At 43.4% G+C, this 23,636-nt stretch overlaps 1 protein-coding gene across 2 annotated transcripts in view; it reads left to right on the top strand.

Annotated features, from left to right (window-relative positions):
• Rab30 (RAB30, member RAS oncogene family) overlaps positions 1–23,636 on the top strand; it is a 76,693-nt gene that overhangs the window by 3,134 nt on the left and 49,923 nt on the right. Inside the window, exon 1 of one of the 2 annotated variants that reach the window (XM_048359896.1) lies at positions 16,620–16,760. The exons of the other annotated variant lie outside the window; for it this stretch is intronic. The gene's annotated coding sequence lies outside the window, so the exon portion shown is untranslated. Of the gene's footprint in view, positions 1–16,619; positions 16,761–23,636 lie in introns of those variants that run through there. 2 annotated transcript variants of the gene reach the window in all.

Here is a 23,636-nt window from a genome sequence, read left to right as displayed (position 1 = left end):
CCTAGTGGCCCAGTGCGTGCCTTGTATACTTGGAGCCCTGGGTTCGATTCCTCAGCATCACGTATATTAAAAAAAAAAAAAAAGCCAGAAGTGGTGCTGTGGCTCCAGTGGTAGAGTACTAGCCTTCAACAGAAAGAAGCCAGGGACAGTGCTCAGGCCCTGAGTTCAAGCCCCAGGATTGGCAAAACAAAACAAAACAAAAAAAAACACAAAAAAACAAACAAATAAAAAAAGAGTCAGGAGACTTGTGAGCCGAGACATGAAGGCAAAAACAGCTTTCATGGGTGGCTGTGATCCCAGGCAGCTAACAGTGCCTCACACAAATAGAGACTCTCAATTCGTGTTGAACTCACTAAACTAATGGAATTGTCTAAGGATCCATTGCAAAGCAGGAAGTACTAGGACAATGGGAAGAGGTAATTAGCAATAATGCTAATGTCAGACAAAAAAAAATCCACAAATCTATTCCTGAGACCTGTGATCTTTATGATATTTTGTAGATAACTTTTAGGGAAGTTCAAAAATATTTCAGTTCTGGTTTCTTTTGGGTTCTACTTCCTTGATTCTAATTGTATAGAGTTCCCCAAGTCATTGGGTCTCAGACTTTTGGATTTTTTAATAGAATAAAGTTGGGTGAGTTTTTGACAATAGTTATTATTCTATAGTAAAGTAATGCTTAAAAGTATCACCTCTCTCACTTTTATCTCACAGGATTATATTTAACTTGATGAGGAATTTTTACCCTGTTTTTGTTTTTCTTATTTTGTTGCATCAGAGGAAAATATAAGGTAACAAATAAAACATCACAATGTTGCAACAATTTTAGGGAATCATCTTATTATTTGCTTGGCTGTGGTACAAATGTGGCTTGTCTCCAAATAAGAACAAATGCTTCCAATTACAGAGGATTTTATATGACCTTCAGATAGATCACTTATTTGTAGTTCTTCTCCATAGGAATTCCAACTGTAAAGGCTTTCTCAAGATTAGTGTAGGTTTGGGAATGTGGCTTGGTGGTAGTGCTTGCCTAGCATGCATGAAGCCCGGTTTAGATTCCACAGTACCACATAAACAGAAAAAGCCAGAAGTGGTGCTGTGGCTCAAGTGGTAGTGTGCTAGCTTTGAGCATGAAGAGGTGCAGAGACAGTACCCAAACCCTGAGTTCAAGCCCCAGGACAGTTGAGGGAAATTTGAATGGTAACTGCATATTAGGTAATAGTAAAGATGTTGGAAATTTTGGAATGATAGTGCCCCTAACCCTTTATCTTGACATCTAATTTAGTGTGTCAAACAGTTGATATCTTCATATGTTGTCACCTCAAAGCCAGAAAAACATCTGTCCTTCTGTTTTTGTTGTTGTTGTTTGTTTGTTTGGTTTTATTTTTGTTGCCAGTCCTGGGCCTTAAACTCAGAGCCTGAGCACTGTCCCTGGCTTCTTTTTGCTCAAGGCTAGCACTCTACCACTTGAGCCACAGCGCCGCTTCCGGCTTTTTTTAATATATATGTGGTGCTGAGGAATCGAACCCAGGGCTTCGTGTATGCTAGGCAAGCACTCTACCACAAAGCCACATTCCCAGCCCAATACTGCTTTTTCTTTTCTTTTCTTTTTACTAGTAGTGTATGTCCCTTTTGTATCTTTCTGAACATAGTCTTGTCATTCTCCTATGAGAATGCACACATGCTATGGCTAGTGCTCTAACCTTGATATTGTTAATAGTAGTAATTCTGGTGGGACATAGTTATTTCCCCAGCCTGGACTCAACCTATGATCTTCCTCCTCTCATCCTCCTATGTAGTATGAGCTGCTGGCACTAGGCTTGCATTACCCCCCCCCCTTTTTTTTTGTGTGTGTGTGTGTACTGATACTGGCTGGGGCTTGAATTCAGTGCTTTGCCTTTTTTTTTTTTTTTTTTTTTTTTTGCTTTGTGTCACTCAAACTGGTATTCTATCACTTGAACCACACCTTCACCTTTAGCTTCTTGCTGGACTTTCTGCCCTGGCTGGTTTCAAACTACAACCCTCAGATCTCAGCCTCCTAAAAAGCTAGAATTACAACCATAAGCTCACCAGTGCATGGCTTACATTTTTGCTATTTTTTTCTATAGTTTTAAAAGTTTGGGGCTGGGAATGTGCCTTAGCGGTACAGTGCTTGCTTAGCATTCATGAAGCCCTGAGTTTGATTCCTCAATACCACATAAACAGAAAAAGCCAGAAGTAGCACTATGGCTCAAGTGGCAGAGTGCTAGACTTGAGCAAAAGGAAGCCAGGCCCTGAGTTCAAGCCCCAGGACTGGCAAAAAAAAGCACACCAAAAAACAAGTTTTCAGGGGGGTACCATGTTTGACAAGAAATCTACTCACTGCCTTATGTATGCAACTGTTACCCCTCTGTGTATCACCTTGACAATAAAATTAAATTAAAAAAAGAAAATGCTTTCTAAATAAGTTGAGAAAAAATCAAATAAAGCATATAAATTGACACCTGTTTGATTCCCAGTTGATGCTATAATTGAGTGTTTATCTATCTAACTAGGTCTACAGAAAAATCTCTTTGTGTGCTTGAAAATTAACACTATCAGTCAGTCCTGTCTTCAGGGGGCTCAGTATAGTTTTGGTTCCAGATAATAGGATCTACCAGCTGCATCTTTCCTTTTTTTTTTTTTTTTTGCGGGGAGGGGGGTTAGGTAGGAGACATTTAGGGGAAAGATAACTTCAAAAAAAAACAAGTTTCTTAGCCTTCTTGAGAATTGTTTCCTCAAATCTAAAAGGTGAAGCTTACTGCTCAGGATTAAGAGCATGAGATAGCATTCACAATATATCTTTGTAGAGAATCTTGTATTGAAGGCCAACAGAAACTCTGATTCCATTTTGCCCACATTTTGTGTACTCTTCATCCTCCTTCCCTTAGAGTTGTAGCCCGAGTGGCTAAGGATTTGGCAAAGGTATACAAAGCTAGAACTCTCAAATACTGCCGAGAAGAATTTAGATCAGGAGGAAATGAAAGGGAAAGTTTGTGCCCTTTGGCTCACAAGAAGAAAGTAACATGGCTCCAGCCTTTTTTCCACTTTCATTTCATTTCATTTCATTTTACTTTTTAAAATCAGTATCCTCAGTATAGAACATTGTATTTAACTTATGCATGCACACACTGGCTGAAGCAATAACTATAAGACCTGAGAGAGTTCCTAAACAAAACAAAACACCCAGAACAGCCTGTCTACAAATGCTGTAGAACACTCAGTGAGAGGGAGCAGTATATTAACAACAGCATATGCTTATGTGCACATACAATAGTTAAAGCTATTCCATACACATTGAGCCTCATGATAAAGCCTGTGTTACAGATAAAGAAACTGAGGGTTGGAATGGTAAGTTGCCCCAGTAAGGAGCAACCCAAATTCTCAGGCACAATGGAGAACAAGACAGAAAAAATAAATGACTGATGAACCTCAGGGTTTCTTTCCCAGAACCCCTGTTAGGGTAGAGCCAATCCTAACCTCATAACTGCTTTTCTACAGAAAAAGCCAGAACTCTTACCCTGCGATTCCTCGTATTGAAATTCAGCAGATAACTATTCAGCCAGTGTTCCAGTTTGTAAGTGGAGCTTGAATTCTTCCCACTTATTATTGCCATTATTCCTATCAGCTTATATTAGTAGTACAAGGAATGAGGTTTCATTGTGATAATTACACACACACACACACACACACACAAACACACACAGAGTGTTGTGAGAGCCCAACTAGTCAAGCTGTGAGACTGGAAAGTAAAAACTCTCAGAATGCTGAGAAGTTTTCCTGGAAAGGTCAATCAGTCTTGGCTTAACCGGAATTCAGATTTTTCTTTTCTTTTCTTTTTGCCTGGGGCTTGAACTCAGGGCCTGAGCACTGTCCCTGAGCTTCTTTTGCTCAAGTCTAGCACTCTACCACTTGAGTCACAGCGCCTCTTCCATTTTTTTCTGTGTATGTAGTTCTAAGGAATGGAACCCAGGGCTTCACGCATGCTGGGCAAGCGCTCTACCACTAAGCCACATTCCCAGCCCCATGGAATTCAGATTTCTATCTTGGGTGTAGGCGAATTGGATGGACCCTAAACTGGCTGGGGCCAGGGGGTGGGGGGGGGGTGGAGATTCATACAAATTGTAAACTGTTTAGCTCTAGTTCCCAAGATATGGAAGTCATCTACCCCTTGTACATGCTTGTCACATGTTGATGTTTATACCTTACTTTCTGCACATACTTCCCTATACAAAACGCAATGAAAACCTTGGGATCTGAGGCTGATGGAAGTCTACAGGTCCCCTGGTACCCCAAAACTTCAGTGCAGTCTGGCCTCCCTTACTGCCTTGTCTTGGATTGTATCCCCTCCAGCCTCACCCCCTTCATCAATCGTTCTCCTTTATCCCATGCCTCCTTCTTAAAACAATTTGAACAGGTTTCACTTCTATTTTCATACATGCAAATAAACTACATTTTCCATATTCATCCGTATTTACCTTCGTTCGCCTCCCTTTCCTCCATCCACACCTGCTGGTGCCAATCTAACCTGTAGAGCCTGTTACACTTTTCTGTCATTCGGTGTTTCTTAGTGTGTATTAATTATACTAAGGAGTTTCCCTAGGTTATTTCAAACATGCGTATATTGTATTTTGATCAGAGTAACTCTTGCTTTGTCTTTCCTTGCCTCCCTCCTATTGCTATGCAGCTTTCATGGAGATTCCTTATAGTGTCTTCATACAAAGTTGCAGTGAATTAAGTGCCCTCTTTCCGGTGGGCACTGAAATGCACAGGAAGAGGGCAGGACAAAGTTATTCTCATTTCAAGTTTAATGATGTCCGTATTTTAGTGCAGTTAACCATAACTCAAAAATTAAAAAGTCTTCACAGTTTTTGGAGAAAACTCTTAGCTGCCTCACTGTTTTGGCTTACTTTTTAAACAGCATGCAAGCAAGGACTATTTTACTTACCACTTTCATAGATTTCCATGTTAATTCACATATCAATTTTTAGCACAGCCTCACAGAACCCAGCAGAACTCAGAGTCATTTTTTGCCCATGTGTTGTGCACCCTTCCCAACTTCTCTCCTCTTAGTTAATGTAGCCTAAGAGCCTAAGACTTGGTGAAGGTACACAGAAATAGAATTCTTTAAAACTACTGAGGATTGAAATCAAGGGGTGATCAAACTTTATGCCCTTTGGCTTGAAAAGAGCATCATACAGAAGTATTTCCATGGGCTGGGAATTTGTTTAGTGGTAGATTTCTTGCCTAGCATGCATGAGGCCCTGGGTTTGATCCCTCAGTACCACATTAAAAACAACACAAAAAAGCAGAAGTGACACTGTGGCTCAAGTGCTAGAGTGCTAACCTTGAGTAGAAGAAACTCAGGGACAGGGCCCCGTCCCTGAGTTCAAGCTCCAGGACTGGCAAAAAAACTATTTCCACAACTTTATAACAAAATGATGTGCCTTCAGAGGTTCAGTATGACAGTTTCCAATAGTTATTAAAACAGATAAACATAAACTAGGGTAACTTGTAAACACAGAGGAAAAAGACTCCTCAAATGCTCAAAATACATCAAACAGAATAATACATACTTTAATTTTATTACTATATGCAGATAGGAAATGACTGAATGACACATCAAAATCTGAGTGTTGATTACCTTTATGGGATGGAATTAGAAAAGATTTTCCCTATGTAGTTCATTTGGGTATTTTTGTTTGTTTGTTTTTGGTTTTTTTGTTTGTTTGTTTTTGGTTTTTTTTGCCAGTCCTGGGGCTTGAACTCAGAGCCTGAGCACTATCCCTGGCTTCTTTTTGCTCAAGGCTAGCACTCTGCCACTTGAGCCACAGCGCCCCTTCTGGCCATTTTCTGTATATGTGGTGCTGGAGAATTGAACCCAGGGCCTCATGTATAGGAGGCAAGCACTCTTGCCACTAGGCCATATCCCCAGCCCCTCATTTGGGTATTTTTGTACTAAATAGGTTAGTCTCATATTATTTCTATAATAAAAAAATAGCACACCATCATTACTACTATTATGATTTCACAGTCAGAGTGCTAGATGTAGTCATTTATATTTTCCTAGTAGAATGACAAGATTGTGTTCAGAAGGGACATATAATTTAAAATATAGTATTCTAACTGACAGAGAAAGATAATGAAAATGTTAAAATATTAATATTTTGGCAATGCAGATGAAGGGCATAAACTCTCAGTAACTGTGGCATTTTTTCAGTCTGAAATTAATAGAGATAAAAATGATAAAGTTGGGCTGGGGATATGGCCTAGTGGCAAGAGAGCTTGCCTCGTATACATGAGGCCCTGGGTTCAATTCCCCAGCACCACATATACAGAAAACGGCCAGAAGTGGCGCTGTGGCTCAAGTGGCAGAGTGCTAGCCTTGAGCAAAAGGAAGCCAGGGACAGTGCTCAGGCCCTGAGTCCAAGGCCCAGGACTGGCCAAAAAAAAAAAAAAAGATAAAGTTGGGGCTAGGAATATGGCCTAGTGGTAGAGTGCTTGCCTCGTATACATGAAGCCCTGGGTTCGATTCCTCAGCACCACATATATAGAAAAAGCCATAAGTGGTGCTTGGCTCAAGTGGCAGAGTACTAGCCTTGAACAAAAAGAAGCCAGGAAGAGTGCTCAGGCCCTGAGTTCAAGCCCCAGGACTGGCAAAGAAAAAAAAAGATAAAATTGCAGGGAGTAGAGATGCCAATACTTAGAGCATAGGGTGGTTGTGAATATTGAACAATGCTCAGGTCTCGGTGTGGTGTCCATTATCTGAAACATTTTCTGATGTCATCAGATGATGGTGAGTCTGACAACAGCTTTTTTTCCCATTATTTAGATGTCAAATTAAAAGCAGCTAGTGGCAGATTATGGCAGTATTGTTCTGAATCCAAAATTAGAACTCTTGGCCTGACAAAAGATTTTCTCCTTCATTTGGAAATTCATTTAGTTGCAAAGCCCTACAAAAGTACGTATATCAAATCATATTTAATTTTCCATTTAAGAAGTTATTTTGCTATAATGTTAAATTTACATGTGGTTATGATATTCCTAGGAAAGCTAAGGGTAATGGTGTCTTTCCATTTGGACAGTACTAGCATTTGAACAACTCCCTCTTATCCCCCTACCTCCAAGTCTTTGATGTTGTCTTACAAAGTGGTTTTGGTTAGCCATGCCAAATTTTGATGGTTTTGGCAGACAAAGAACTTCAGTAGTCTTTTCCTTTCAAGATTCAAGAATTTTGCTTTCGAAGAGCCAGCTTTGGAAAGAATGCCTGTAGCTTGGAAAATTTAGGTAGTAACCTCAAAAGAATATATATGTCCTAGAGGAACTCTGAATAGGATGGGAACTCACTTCTTTTGAGAGGGACTGAAAGAAACACTTCTCGAAATATAATACAGATCGCACTCATTTTTTCATCTTTTTGTTAAAAGTCTCAGTAATGGAATAAGTAAACCCCAAATAGATTAAGCCAAAGCAGGGAAGGAAGGAAGGGAGGGAGGGAGGGAGAGAGAGAGGAACGAAGGAAAGGAAGAGAAGGGAAAGGGAAAGGAGGAGGGGGAGGGGAAGGGAGAGAGAGGGAGGGAAGGGAATTCTTTAAATCATCCTGATTAAAATGTATGGCGGGGGGTGGGTTTGCCGGCTGGGAATGTAGCTTAGCTGTAGAGTGCTTGCCAGTGGCTCACACTTGTAACCCATAGCTACTCAGGAGGCTGTGATCTGAGAATCATGGTTTGGAGCCAGCCTGGGCAGACAAATTCTAGGGCTCTTATCTCCAATATCTAGCAAATGGCCGTGAGTGGACTTGTGGCTCAAGGGGACTGAGTGCCAGCTATAATCAGAAAAAGCTGAGCAAGAGCCTCAGGCTCTGAGTCCAAACCCCAGTACTGGCACTCGCACGGGCGTGCATACACTCACACACGCGCGCGTGCTACTTTGCTTACATAATTTTTACTGTAGCATTTAAGCTTGCTTGCTTTGAAGTGACAAGATTTCCGGGCTGGGAATGTGGCTTAGTGGTAGAGTGCTTGCCTAGCATGCATGAAGCTCTGGGTTCGATTCCTCAGTACCACATAGACAGAAAAAGTTAGAAGTGGCGCTGTGGCTCAAGTGGTAGAGTGCTGGCCTTGAGCAGAAGGTAAGGGAACAGTGCTCAGGCCCTGAGTTCAAACTCCAGGTCTGGCAAACTAACAAATACCAATATTTGTAATTCCCGGAGCTACAGATTTAAAACTCTAAAGTTTATATTGAGTAACACCAACTTGGATTTGTTGTTACTGCTACAGGACAATCCTTTTGTTTTGACGGTTACCTGACATAAATTGATTGATCTTAGAATTCTACGCTTTTTTTTCTTTTCTTCTTCTTTTTTTTTTTTGCCAGTCCTGGGGATTGAACTCAGAGCCTGAGCACTGTCTCTGGTTTCCTTTTTGCTCAAGGCTAGCACTCTACCCCTTGAGCCATAATGTCACTTCCGGCTTTTTCTGTCTATGTGGTACTGAGGAATGGAACCCAGGGCTTCATGCATGCTAGGCAAGCACTGTACCACTAAGCCCCATTCCCAGCCCCCTACATTTTTTTTTTTTTTTTTGCAGTACCAGGGTTTGACCTCATGTTTTCACACTGGCTCGACTGGTGCTCTACCAAGTGAGCACTCTTCAAGTCTTACTTTCTGCTGGTTGTTTTGGAGATGGAGTCTAGTGAATTTTTTTGCATGGGCTGGCCTGGAACTACTATGCTCTAAATTTCAGCCACTTCAGTAGCTCGTGTTATAGACTTGAGGCACCTGGCTCACTTTTTGCTTTTAAAATTATGGATAAGATGTAAAGTGACAGTGTGTAGCTTTATGCTAGTCACATAGCCAACATTAAACAAAAGATATCCTAGGTACTCTTGACTGCTTTGCATAAATTATATCATTAATGGTTACAAAAAAAGATGGAACTAAATCTCTGACATTTTAAGTCACATTCCTCACATCAGTTGACTAGTACGAGTCAAGAGTGCTGCCTGGGTTTTCTGTCATGCATTTTACAACTGTGTGTCAAAGAGGCTGAGCATTTTACTCCATCATTGATGTGAGTCCTGTCTTTACTGAGTAGGTATTTGTCGTGTGCCCCTCATATGTCAAGTACCTTGAGAGTTATACAGATGTTTGAGGCCGACATAGTCTTTATCTTTAAGGAGTTCAAACTCCATTAGAAGAGATAAAAAAGGTATACTCCTGTATCTCTATGCTCATAATAAGATCATCACTGTAGTCAAAAGGGTGGAAGCACCCAAATGCCTGTTGATGGATAAATAGATAAGCGAATGTGATATATGCATCCAATAGAATACCACTCAGTCTTCCAAAGGAAGGTAGTTCTGATGTAATTTCTAATAAAGATGACCCTTGACGATACTAAGCTAGCTGAAATAATAAGCCCATCACAAGAGGATAAAAACGGTATGATTCTACTCCTTTGACGTATCCTGAGTAGTCAAACTAACAGAGTCAGAAAGTATAATGGAGGTTGTTGGTGGCTGGGGGGGGTGGGGAGGAAGAAATGGAAGATTAATGGGTACAGAATTTCATTTCTGCAAGATGATTGATTTCTAGAGATTGTATAAATTATTAAGATGATAAATATTATGTTCTGTATATTTTGCCATAATTTAAAAAATCAAGCAGATAAACCCTTTGCCATTTGTGCTGCCATAACAAAATACCTCAGCTTGGGTATTTTATAAACAATAAAGTTTTGTTCCATGCAGTTCTGCAGAGTGGGAAGTCCAAATTCAAGGTGGTGACAGACTCAGTGCATGTATGAACGACTCTGTCCCCAGACTCTGTCCCTTTGTTCTCACACCCTCAAGTAGTGATCTTGCCTTTTCAAGTACTTTTTTTAATTAATTTTTTTTTTTTTTTTTGCCATTCCTGAGGCTTGAACTCAGGGCCTGGGTGCTGTCCTTCAGCTTTTTTTCCACTGGAGTCTTGAGCTCTACTACCTTGAGCCCGTTACGGGGTTCGAGGGAGGGGATTGATTCCACGTCCCTCCAAGAGTCCACCACTCAGAGACAGTCTCAAGCAAAAAGATGGATTTATTGGGGAAGCAAAAAGTGAACTGATCGGCCAGGGACAGAGTGCAGACTCGGGAGCTGACACTGTGACCCTGAGCAGTCCTCAAATAGGGGTAAAAGCGTAGCACAGATGTAGGGGGTTGACGCAGGGGGTAGAGCAAGCCACAAACAAGTTAAGCAAGCCATGTACAGAAGAATTTTGGAGTCAGGTTGACCTAATATTTAACTTCATCTTCAAGATGGAGTCAGCTCTACTCCCCCCAACATTTACTACCTACAGCAGAGCCACAGTGCCACTTCCAGATTTTTCTGAGTAGTTTATTGGAGATAAGAGTTCAAGGACTTTCCGGCCCAGGCTGGCTTGGAACAGATTTCAGTCTCCTGAGTAGCTAGAATGACAGGCATGAACTCCAGGCGCCTGCTGTCAAGTGCTTTTGTAAGACACTGATGCGTTCATTCATGAGTACAGAGACCTCACCGGGAGTGGGGGGCCTTTCAGGTCCTTTAGATACTTATAATCCATGGGCCATCCAAAATTAATAATACAGCCATTGAGAAGCATACTTGCCTATCCGATACTGTACCAAAAGATAAAGCCCAAGGCCCATATCTTCCTTGTTCCTGACTCACATCTTAATAATCTATGTATCGAAATCTCCGAAAGGATGGCTCTATAGTTATGGGTAACCCAGTGACCTCCTAGGCTGGCAGAGACTTGAAAGCAGAGTCTGAACCAAGTTTCTGAAGTTGTGGTATGCCGACCAGGGACTCATTCATGATTCATTCAGTACACATTTATTTAGCACACACAGCTAGGTGCCATCCCAGGCATTTTCTATATGTTGGCAGGATTATTAATGCCAGCAACTCTGGAGTTATTCATAGCTCAGTTACCAGATGCACAAATTGTGACTCAGAGAGATGAAGTAACCTGACCAAAGTCACATGACTGGTAGATGACAGAGCAATACTTTACCTCGAGCCCGTGCAATATCCATTAAGCAGCACTGCCTCCCCTTGGGGGTGTGAAGTGATACTGCTTTGGAGCACCACTTGTCTTGCTGCTTTGTGAAGGTGGCTTGGCTGAGTGTTTGATCTTGGCTAATTGTCTCTTAAAAAATGGCTCATAAAAATTATTTGAGAGGCTGGGGATATGGCCTAGTGGCAAGAGTGCTTGCCTCGTATACATGAGGCCCTGGGTTCAATTCCCCAGCACCACATATACCGAAAATGGCCAGAAGTGGTGCTGTGGCTCAAGTGGCAGAGTGCTAGCCTTGAGCAAAAGGAAGCCAGGGACAGTGCTCAGGCCCTGAGTCCAAGCCCCAGGACTGGCCAAACAAACAAACAAAAAAACAAACAAACAAACAAAAATTATTTGAGATATTGCTGATAGAGGCTAGCTATTTAATCCTATCTCTCTTCCCAACAAAGAATAACTTCAGCTTGTCTCTGCAGATTCTGTTTTTGGGGCCCTGAGAGTCCTTGTCATCTGGTCCTCAGATGCCCAGACTCTTGGGATTTAGCCTGGATCGAAAGGGGTCTTGGCGGTGTTTCTAATCCTCTGCCTCAGGCTTCTTCAACCTTGCCCTCCCTCCTGCCCCCGCTGGTGCACAGGATTTCTTGTCAGGGAATGTTTTCTTAGCTGGCCTAGGAGGCAGGCAATTCATTTGTCGCAGACCTTTTAACCTTCTAGTAAGTTCCTCCCCACGGAGTTGTATGAAATGTGGAAAATTAACCTCTAAACATAGGTTGAATTAGGGGGCGGGGGGAGTCTTCTTCAAGTCTTTCTCTGCCCTGGCGTTCCATAGTTTGGGGTAAATAGGTAGACTATCAGAGTTGAGGAGATTGGAGCTTAGGTCCTGGTGCCGTTCACAAGTCTTGGGTTTGTGAGCGTTGCCCTGCCTGCTTGAGCCTGTTTCCCTAGCTGTAAATAAAGGGCTGATGACAGCCCATTCTGTTGTCCTGAGAGTCAGGGAACTCAGTGTGCAGTGCGAAAGGGCTTTCTAGCAAGCCTGTAGCGTGCACTATGTTGTATTACAAGGCTTGTTGTTACTGACCAAATTGGCTCCAGGAGGAACCTTTCTGGATATGGTTGCCCTGCTGGTTCTGCCGTCACTGGCTTTGGTTGCTGGAGAAGCTGTCATGGCGCAGGGAGGCTTTCGTAGCATCCCTCTCTCGTTTATTTCTGTAATCTTTCCTTTATGGTCTTGTAAATGCACCCAGAAGCTTTGATGATTATTGGGTACTCATCTTTGAAAACTCTAGCTGGGCTTGTATCCTCATACCCCAAACTATTTACCCTAGAATAATTATCTGAATTCTTGAAGCTGCGTGTGGATTCGTTCCAGTAACTTCAGGGCTAGGAGAGCAGACTGTTTAGGAGGACTGAAGTTTAGCTTTCTTGTTAGAATTCTGGATGATTAAGGACTCTTGAGGGGGTTTTAGTAGGTAGACTCTAAGGCAAGGCTGTTACAACTTCACACAGTCTGGAAGGAAAGGAAGGGGAAGACAGTAGCTTACTGTAAGTGGTGTATGCACTTAAAGCCCCTGGAAACTGGAAAGGGTCTTTGTGTCTTGTCATCAGTTTGAGAAATTTTTGAGGTGTTCCCTAGACACGTGGGGATTGTTGCATGTTTGCAGCTTCCTGGAGCCTCAAATGATTGCTGTTTATTCTTCCTGGCTGTTAATGAGAACTCGTTTACGTTTTAAATGAAAGAAATCCACCCCTCATTTGAGTCCAGAGAGAATCTGTGGGAAGAATCCTGATGTATTTTATGTAACCATGAGAAGACTCAAACTGGAGCAAGGTGGTATTAGAGCAGATCATTGCCCAACTAGCACCCCAAGTTTCAGTGGTTAAATACAAATGGTTTGTTTCTGCTCTCTCTCTCCCTCTTTCCCTCTCTTCCTCTCCTGTCCTTTTTGGTTTTACTGGCCTTGTACTTGCTAGTTAGATAGCCTATCATTGAGCCATGCCTCCAGTCCTTTTTTGCTTTTTTTTTTTTGCCATTCCTGGGGCTGGAACTCAGGGCCTGAGCACCGTCCCTGAGCTTCTTTTTTTTTTTTTTTTTTTTTTTTGGGCCAGTCCTGGGGCTTGGACTCAGGGCCTGAGCACTGTCCCTGGCTTCTTCCCGCTCAAGGCCAGCACTCTGCCACTTGAGCCACAGCGCCACTTCTGGCCATTTTCTGTATATGTGGTGCTGGGGAATCGAACCCAGGGCCTCATGTATATGAGGCAGGCACTCTTGCCACTAGGCCATATCCCCAGCCCCCCTGAGCTTCTTTTTGCTCAAGGCTAGTACTCTACCACTTGAGCCACAGCGCCACTCTGGCTGTTTTCTACATATGTGGTGCTGGGGAATCGAACCCAGGGCTTCATGTATATGAGGCAAGCACTCTTGCCAGTAGGCCATATTCCCAGCCTCTGCTTTCTTTTTTCTTTTTTAAAATTATTTTCTTTTGGAGGCACTGGGGTTTGAACTCAGAGCCTTATACTTGTTCATTTGGCTAGTGCTCTTCCACTTGAGCCAAACCACTAGTCCTTTTTCCCCCTTCCCTTCCCTTTGTTGTAGGGAGTACAGCTGACTCCATCTTGACTAGGGAAACATGGTAAGAAATCTTGGGGGGAGTAGATTAGGTCAATCTGACCCCAAAATTCTGCTTCTGTAAATGGCTTGCTTAACTTGTTTGTGGCTTGCTCTACCCCCTGTATCAGCCCCCTATATTTGTGCTACGCTTTTACCTTTATAAACCCAGCTCGAGGACTGACTGTTAGTTGTCACAGTGTCAAAGCCCGAGTCTGCACTGTGTCCCTGGCCGGTCAGCCAGCCTTTCACTGTCGCAGTTTCAGCTCCCTAATCAGTGCTGCATCCCTAGCCGGTCAGTTCACTTTTTGCTTCCCCAATAAATCTATCTTTGTGCTTGAGACTGTCTCTGAGTGGTGGACTCTCGGAGGGACCCTCGAACCCCGTAACAATACTTTCTGCATAGTTGGAATGACAGGCATATATCACCACACTCTGCTTTTTATTGATTGAAGTGGGATTTCATGAACTTTCTGCTCAGGCTGGCCTACAACCACAATTCTTCTAATGCCCTAGTCTGAAGTAGTTCAACATAGTTGTTCTGATAAGCCAGGATTCAGGCTGCTTCTGTCTTGTAGCTCCTTATTGTGAGTTTTCCCTTGCAACCTGGAGTTGGAGCAGAGATTGGAGGATAGAATATGGGAAGTTCCCCTGAGCTAGGCCTGAAAGTAGCTTAACCATAACAGTATTGGCCCCAACCTAACAACTACACAGAGTCTCAAAAACTAATAAAAGATTACCTTTGCATCTGTATTGTATGGCAAAGATCATGGCCACTGATTATTCCTGAACTCTTTTTTTTTTTTTTCCTTTGTGGCATTATTTCCAGATTTATTGACTCCATAGCCTAAGAGTTATATAGCCTTAACATGCATCCCCAAAATGAAGACAACAAAGATTCTGGAACAGCTTGCCCATTAGCTGGGCAGTGCAGATGAGCCCTGAGTCCCCTTCTGGGTGGGCTTGGCCAGTGGGCTCATTTGGCTGAGCCATGGCACACCTTGTCTAACAGTCATTTTGGCACTCACTGGCTAATGTGCTGATTTACAGTGCTCCTTTTATGTTCGCAATTTGGAGACCATGACTCTTTTGTGTGACTGGCTTTTCATTCATTAGATTCTTCAGGATTGCTAGTGAGAGTGGGAGAAAGGCTTTTGAATTACAACAGCTCAGCCTGTTTTCTGAGGGTATTCCTGAACTCTTAATCTCACTATACTTAACACTGGGGAAGAACTAACTTACACTCTAACTTACACTCTGTTTTTGTTTTTGTTTTTTGCCAGTCCTGGGGCTTGGGCTCAGGGCCTGAGCACTGTCTCTGGCTTCTTTTTGCTGTAACACTCTGCCACTTGAGCCACAGCGCCACTTCCAGTCTTTTATGTGGTGCTGAGGAATCGAACCCAGGGCTTCAGGCATGCAAGGCAAGCACTTAACCGCTCAGCCATATTCCCAGCCCTAACCTACACTCTTGACTAGCTAAGACATCTCAAGATAGATAAGACATCTCAGATAGTGAGGTTTCTGTTCGGGCCATGTGACCACCTGTGAACTAATCACTGGTGATTAGAAGGACAAAGTGATTTTGCATAGATAGAGTCACTTGCAGTGTATCTCAGCTACTCTTAGAGAAAGGGAATTAATGTGAGCTAAAAACTGTCACTGCTTTTGCCAGCCCACTAAAAAGATCTAAGCTCTTTCATTATTTCTATTCTTGTAGAAAATTCATGGCATTCTATTTTATTTGTGCCTGGCCTGGGCCTGGAACGCAGAGCCAGGACACTGTCTCTGTGCTTTTGTGCTCAAGACTAGTGCTCTAGCACTTTAACAACAGAACCATTTCTGGCTTTTTGGTGGGCGGGCTGGCTTTGAACTATGAGCCTCAGATCTCAGCCTCCTGGGTACCTAGGATCACAAGTGAGAGACACCAGCTTTCAGTGCAATTTTAGTCATCTTTCTAACCCTTTCTGCCATAACCACACCAAATGATTGTATTTTATTGTATTTCATTCTTTTATGTCACCATTCTAATATGTACATATATATATTTTCTATACCACTGAGAAAGAAAAGGTGAATCAGGTATCAAAGAAACTATAACATAATGTTAAGATATCATCCACTGTAAAAATGCATCCTAATTTCCAAGCTGTCAAAATGTAAGAAAAAATGCTTTTAGAACTGATGAAAGATGTATTACTTTATAACAAAACTCTATATTTTTATGCCTTGCTCTTCCTACTGATTTCATTTCTTCTGTGAATCCATTAAACCAAAAACCATCTATAGATCAGGTAACCACAAGGAAGATTTAACTTCCTCCTTACACTCTTAACTTCTTAGCCACATTTTAATCACTGTAGTGAGTGATCACCTTCTTGAGTCAGGTTACTTGTGGTGGATTAAAGGTTTATATAGCTCACAGTTCTGGAGGCCGAGAGTTGGTGTAGATGCTTGCTAGGTTGTTCCAAGGTTTACAGTGGGACACATGTTTGTAGGAAGAGATCACACATTGAGGCAGGTAGCCAGAGAGACTCAGGAGTTAGGTTCAGGCTTTTACAACTAGTAGCTCTTGGGCTGGGAATGTGGCCTAGTGGTAGAGTGCTTGCCTAGCATACATGAAGTCCTGGCTTAGATTCCTCAGTACCACATACACAGAAAAAGCCAGAAGTGGCGCTATGGCTCAAGTGGTAGAGTGCTAGCCTTGAGCAAAAAGAAGCCAGGGACAGTGCTCAGGCCCTGAGTCCAAGCCCCAGGACTGGCAAAAAAAATCCACAAAACAAACAAACAGACCCCAACTACTAGCTCTTGTGAGAGTTCACTCCAGGAGATCAGCTTTTCCTTCTGAGGACAGCAGTCTGGTTAATTAAGATACACACCACCTCCTAACACTATCAGCCTGGGACTAAGCCTCCAGTATAAGGGCCTTTAGGGGATGGACAAAGCAACATCTATAAATGGTAGCAGTCACCTATTCTCTCCTTCCCTTTTCTATCAGAAGTGTGTATCTGTGTGTTGGGAAATTTGCTGGGCACTGAGGGCTCAAGAAGGAATATGAAGGATCCGTGTGCTCAAGGGACTTACAGTGTTGGGTAGTAAGGATAGCTGGTATGGGAGACACTCATATAAACAGAGGGATCGATGAAGGTGTGTGGCTCTTGTTATTAAAGTCTATAGGGTACCTGGGGTCCCTAAAATGGGAAAAGTCAATTTTGCCTTGAGGAGTGAGAATGGACGGTGTATGGTTACTCTGTAAGAGAGGAAGCTATAGTTCTCTTTTGAGTGTTCTTATTTTCAGAGGTTGAATTTGGAGCCTTTATTGGAGTGCCGGTGGTCTGCAGACAGACTCCTGTCACAAAGATCTGCAGCCCAGCAAACACACTTCACACTGTTAGAAAACGGAGCCATGAGAGCCAGAGAGGAAGGAAAGAGCAGAAAACAACACAACAAATGAGATCAGCTTCAATGGAGAGCTGAAGTGGGACGCCATGGTGACCCGGAGGAGTGCCAGGAGACACAGAGACACGAACCCAGAGACAGGAGGCATAGAGTAATGGTGCCTGAGCCGGTATGACCCTAAAATAGAGTCAGGTTAGGGGACAGGGTCACAGGAAACTTGAGAGTCTCCCATGTTCAAAGCACAGGACAGGTCCAATAACCTATCATCCAAGTCCCTGCCCCTGTCTCCAGTTATTCAGGCACGCCCATCACCTGGGAGGTGGGACTTCCCCCTTCTTCCACCATGAAGACAAGATGGCGCCAGCTAAACCCAATTCCCTATCCACCATGTGGCCAAGATGGTGCTGGTTAGAGCCAGCTTCCCCATTTCACTTACGGAATTATTTCCATAGGTATCTGATAATAATCACTAAGGAGGCCACAGTGCTTTCTAAAGCCTATTTGAATCACCTCGGATTTTCTGTTGAGCTTCACCTCTGAGAGGCACATACGGTCTCCTTTCTTTGTGCAAACATTAACAAGTCTTTTATGGAGACAAGTGGAGATAATCAGGTATGTTTTTATTATGGAGACAGCCTGCATTTTTTTTTTACATTAATTACCCACCTTAAAAATGATTCTTTTTAACCTTGTGATTATCTTTCCAGCCCTCGTCAGTGCTACACATCCCATGTTCTAGCAGGCCAGAGGGAAGAAGCAGCCGGGAAGGGCTGTGATTTAGGGCTGTGCAGTGGGGATTATGGGAGGAAATCTGGAGAACATGTAGGTGAGGCTATTTGGGCCTGGGGATCAGGAAACAAAAATGCCATGGCAAAACCTCTCCTCAAACAGGGCCCAAACTCAGACATGGCGGGAGACTCACCTAAGCAAGGATATCAGCTAAGGTTGAACTCACTTTTTTTTTTTTTGTCAGTCCTGGCACTTGGACTCAGGGCCTGAGCACTGTCCCTGGTTTCTTTTTGCTCAAGGCTAGCACTCTGCCACTTGAGCCACAGCGCCACTTCTGGCCATTTTCTATATATGTGGTGCTGGGGAATCGAACCCAGGGCTTCATGTATTTGAGGCAAGCACTCTTGCCACTAGGCCATATTCCCAGCCCCTGAACTCAATTTTATTGGCTAAAAAAACCAACAAAAGCCTGTGTGCTGATGCGTGCTTATAACCCCAGCTATGAAGAAGAAATGGAAGGCTGCAGTTTCAGGCCAGCTTGGGCAACAAAAGTTAGCCACAGACCCTATCTTAATGACATGCTGGGCATGGTACTACTATAATCCCAGCTGCCTGGAGGGTGGAAATGGGGGGGAGGGGGAGGCTGGAGGATGGTTCCAAGACTAGCCCTGGAGAAAACCAAAAAAGATCTGGGAGCTTTCCTTGAAAGCATAAGGCCCTGAGTTCCTACTCCAGTGATGCAAAAGCAAAAAAAACCCAAAAAACAAAAAAACAAGGTAAAGAATCCCCAACACCCTCCAAACTACCACCCCCATAACAACAATAACAACAACAACAAAGGGACCCTCCCCCCCCCAAAAAAAGCCCAATATGATGGCAAATGCCCGTAATCCCAGTTGTTCCCGGTAGAGAGAGGAAGGGATCTGGAGTCTGAGGCCAGCTCTGTTAAAGTTATTAACACCTTCTTTCAAAACAAAAATGCAGGGGCTGGGGATATAGCCTAGTGGCAAGAGTGCCTGCCTCGGATACACGAGGCCCTAGGTTCGATTCCCCAGCACCACATATACAGAAAACGGCCAGAAGCGGCGCTGTGGCTCAAGTGGCAGAGTGCTAGCCTTGAGCGGAAAGAAGCCAGGGACAGTGCTCAGGCCCTGAGTCCAAGGCCCAGGACTGGCCAAAAAAAAAAACCAAAAATGCAGACAACAGGGCTCAGGTGGTAGAGTGAGCAGCTCACATATTTGAAGCCCTGGGTTCCGTCCCCAGTACTGAAAACAAACACAAAACACACACACAAACGAAACAACACTCTGGGGGAGGAAAGCGATTTATTTTTTGGAGGTTGATTGGGAGTCGTCACAGAGCGCCAATGTCCATCTGTTTGTCTGGTTATTAGAAAGAGCTTATCTTCCTAGTGAGACGGGGAAAAACCCAAATTGCAGTTATTCTCTCTTCTCTCTTCTGGTCTGTGATGAGCCCTGAGATCTTCAGGACTCCCCCCCCCCCCCCCCCCCGCCACCATGTTGTCCAGAGCAGGGCTCTTGACATCAGTTCTGGCTGGAGGGTGGGGGAGGAATGGAAATCTGTCTCATCCGTAAGCTGTGGGGAGACCGGAACTTCTCCCCGGGCTTCGAGCTGCATTAGAGGCAAAGAGAAAGGCAGAATGTGGGGTCGCTTCATGACTTGTATGTAACAGTGCGACGGTGGGCCCTGTGGTCATAGCTATCACACTGCTAGAAGGAAAAACTTAACTGAGCAGCACTGGGAATGCCCACCAGCCTTCTTCAGATCTCACTGTACGCATGCACAGGAATAGGAAGAGGAACAGGAGACAAAGCCATCCGTGGACTCCGCACACTTTCGTGCCTCGCTGTGATTTATCGGCATGCAGAGGAGGAACATTAAAAGAATAATTGTTGGCTGTTTATTTTGGAAAAGTATGTGTAGTATGACTCGAGGCGCAGAGGTTTATTTTCTCTTTTACCTTGCTCTCGCTTCCATTAATGTTAATAGGATCATATATTCTAGGCTCTCCTTGGCTTGCTGCCCCGACATAAATGTTTGAATTCCTGTTTAGTATTATGTATATATAACCTTAACAACATCGGGGAAAGAGAGACAGCATGTTATGAGCTAAATTATTCTCTGTGCTTTATTGTGGATACAATTTATTCTCTGGGGTCCATAACTATTAAGATTATCTGTTTGGATGATCTGTGTTTCTGATAGCCTCTACTAGATAGCTTTTTTTTTTTTTTTTTTGCCAGTCCTGGGGCTTGGACTCAGGGCCTGGCACTGTCCCTGGCTTCTTTTTGCTCAAGGCTAGCACTCTGCCACTTGAGCCACAGCACCACTTTTGGCCGTTTTCTATATATGTGGTGCTGGGGGATCGAACCCAGGGCGTCATGTATGAGAGGCAAGCACTCTACCACTAGGCCATATTCCCAGCCCCTACTAGATAGCTTTATAATGTACAGGAGAGGGTTGTTTGGGGAGGTGGTTATGGGTGCCTTTTATCTGGTGAAACAGGTGAGCCTTGACCTTATCTGAGCTCTAGTCCCTTACTTGTGTCCATGTCATCCCCGGAGCCAACAGAGTTGCATCTTCTTATTGTGGCATCTTACCAGGCAACCATTTGGTAGACATTGACCCAGTTTAGTGCCTTGATGAGGGATTTCGTTTTTAAGTGTTGCTACTGCAAAACCCAGTCAGTCAATTAAACAAACAGCAGCTGAGCTCCTGCAGTGTCTCGGTTCATGTCAAACTTGGGAATACTCAGAATCAGACTGTGATTCAAGGAAACCCAGCAGAATTTGAATGTTAAAATGGCAGGATTTGAAGTGATTTTAGAAATCATGGAATCTAGGAGTCAGTAGGCTTTTTCTGTAAAAGGCCAAGAAGTGGAATATACTAGGTGTTGAGGGTCCGATGTGGTCTCAGATGGGTATTATTTTCTGTTTGCTTGTGTCACAAATGTACAAATCCAGCTAGTCCTGAAGGCATAGGCTGGTTTGGGTTCATGAGCCTTATTTGCTCATCTCTTGGAGTCCCTTCATTTTATCAATTACGAAACTGAAGGGCCAAAAGAATAACAAGCTCCTGCTTCTCCACTTTCCCTAACCACATGGCTAGTTCTTAACATATCTGGATTGGAGACCCATGGTAAAGTATCCTGGAGTCAGTTCTCTGCCTCAAATAGCCTGGGCCTCCTGCAAATATATAGCTTATGGAAGTAGGAATCCTTTTGTTCCCCTTGCCCATCCTGGAGCTATAACTCAGGGCCTGGGTGCTGGTCCCTGAGCCTCTTTGTGCTCTAGGCTAGCACTCTACCACTTGAGCCACAGCTCCTTTTCTGAGTAGTTTTTTTGGTGATAAGAGTCTCACAGACTTTCCTGCTAGGCTGGCTTTGATCTGCGATCCTCAGATCTCAGCCTCCTGAGTAGCTAGGATTACAGGTGTGAGCCACTGGCACCTAGCCTGGAAGTATGACTCCTAATCAATTATTGAGTTGGAGTATATCCACCACATTTCCAGGCATTGTGTTTAGGATCAAGGATGAAGAGTTAAGTACAACAATGTTCCAATCTGCTCTGTAGTTGTCTCCCAATCGGCTTAGTGTTGGTGTAAACAGGCAAGATGACTTTGTGGTAAGTGTCATACACAGACAAGTAGAGTCCCAATAAGACACTCCTCACTCAGGAAGTTGTGAATGAATGAATCTACTTCCACTGCACTTAGAAACTACTGAGCTAGGAGTCCAGCTTTCTCTGCAGTTGCTTGTTTCTTTGAAGGCTGACCTGATGTACATTCACAGAACATGGGTAAGGTGATAAGGTTAAAGGAAGAGAAATGAAAGATTCAGGATGGGCACAGTGGCTCAAGCTTGTAACACTAGCTACTTTGTGGTTTAAGACTTGCATCTCACTCAATGTCTGCTCAAGGTGGCATGCCCCTGGTATTCCAGCTGCAGGGGAAGACACAGTGGTTGACTCAGTACCTCTCATCTCTACAGAAACAGACCCACCTGGGCATAAAGTGAGACCCTCCCTCAGAAATCATCCAAGGCCCAAAAGAGGCTTTAAAACCATGCAATAACCACCATAGAGCCTTTTTATTTCTTTCTTTTTTTTTTTTTTTTTTTGCCAGTCCTGGGGTTTGAACTCAGGGCTTGGGCACTGTCCCTGAGCTGCTTTTGCTCAAGGATAACACTCTACAACTTGAGCCACAGCTCCTCTTCTGGCTTTTTCTGTTTATGTGGTACTGAGGAATCAGACCCAGGGCTTCATACATGCTAGGCAAGCCCCATAGAGCCTTCTAATATCACAGACCTTGGAGGGTTTTAGGTTTTTTAAGCTTTAACCTCTCACTTAACAGATAAGGAACATTACCCAGAGATGTTTAGTTACTTACTCTGGATTACACAGATCATAAAATCTCAGGATATTTTTTTCATTCTACATCTCAAAAGATACACAGTATCTTTTTATACCCAGATAATAATGCAGATTAATTATTACAGGCAACATTTAGCTAAAGTTTATAATGATAAAATACTGATATATTATCTCATTTAAGTCTTATAATAACTCAATATAATAGATATGATTACTATCCTGATTTTATAACTATGAGAGATTAAGTAAAATCTGCCCACAGTCACTCAGCCAATTAGTGATCAAGTTAGGAATCAAGCCCAGTGCTTCAACATGTACTTTCTCAGCCCCTTGTATTCCAGCCTGGCTAAGTTCCTGAAATATGCATCGGATTTTGTGAGCTTCTGTGAACCAGGACCATAGCTCTGTCACGTGTTTCCCCACTGAGATGCTTGGCATATAAAACTGGCTCAATAACTGTTTGCAGAATGAATGGACTTCAGGGCTGGGAGTATGGCCTAGTGGCAAGAGTGCTTGCCTCCTGCACATGAAGCTCTCGGTTCGATTCCCCAGCACCACATATATGGAAAACGGCCAGAGGGGGCGCTGTGGCTCAAGTGGCAGAGTGCTAGCCTTGAGCAAGAAGAAGCCAGGGACAGTGCTCAGGCCCTGAGTCCAAGGCCCAGGACTGGCCAAAAAAAAAGAATGAATGGACTTCATTTTGCCAATACTGGGATTTGAACTCAGGGCACTGTGTTTGCGTGTCTTGCTTGCTCAGCTGGTACTCTACTGCCTGAGCCATACCTTCAGCCTTGATTTTTGTTGGTTACATTAAGATGGATTTTCATGGACTTTTCTGTCTAGGCTGGCTTTGAACCATGATCTTGTGGATCCTACCCTCCTAGTAGACAGGATTATAGGCAAGAGACAGTGACACCTGGCTTGTGACACTCTTAGTGTGAATGGGAACTCAGAGATTTAGCCAGTCTATGTCCAAGTCAGCTGATACCTAGTCCTTTCATGAGGCAGAGGCTAATATGCAGATATTCCTGGGAAGCCTATTGCTTTGCAGCTGTCTTTACTGTGTCTCTGAACACTTTTGAGAGTTAATACGTACAGCAGAATTCTCTTTGAACATTAAAAATTCCTTGAAGACATGACAGCCTGGTTGGTGGCTCTGAGTCGGATGAGGTTTGTGTAGGCAACGGGATGGTTTTCTCTGCATGTGGTAACTTCTACCTGCTGCACAATCATTTCAGTGTTTTGGTTTTAGATTATATTGTGAGGCCTGGGGTTTGTGGGCCAGAGAATTGAAGACTTCTGTAAGAGAACTTGGGCATAGATTTGGCTTTCCACAAAATAGTACCTGAAACAAATATCCTTGCTGCATTAATTTTTAGTTCTGACCTATGAGAACAACTGGCTCATTAAATGTACAATGCCTTGTGACTCAGCCCCCTCCACAATGGAAGGGCATTGGGTTGGG

Source organism: Perognathus longimembris, chromosome 13 (genome assembly GCF_023159225.1).
Source record: "Perognathus longimembris pacificus isolate PPM17 chromosome 13, ASM2315922v1, whole genome shotgun sequence".
In the NCBI taxonomy this organism is placed as follows: domain Eukaryota; kingdom Metazoa; phylum Chordata; class Mammalia; order Rodentia; family Heteromyidae; genus Perognathus; species Perognathus longimembris.
The sequence above is the reverse complement of the archived record's forward strand: the minus strand, read 5'-3'. Positions and strand labels throughout refer to the sequence as shown.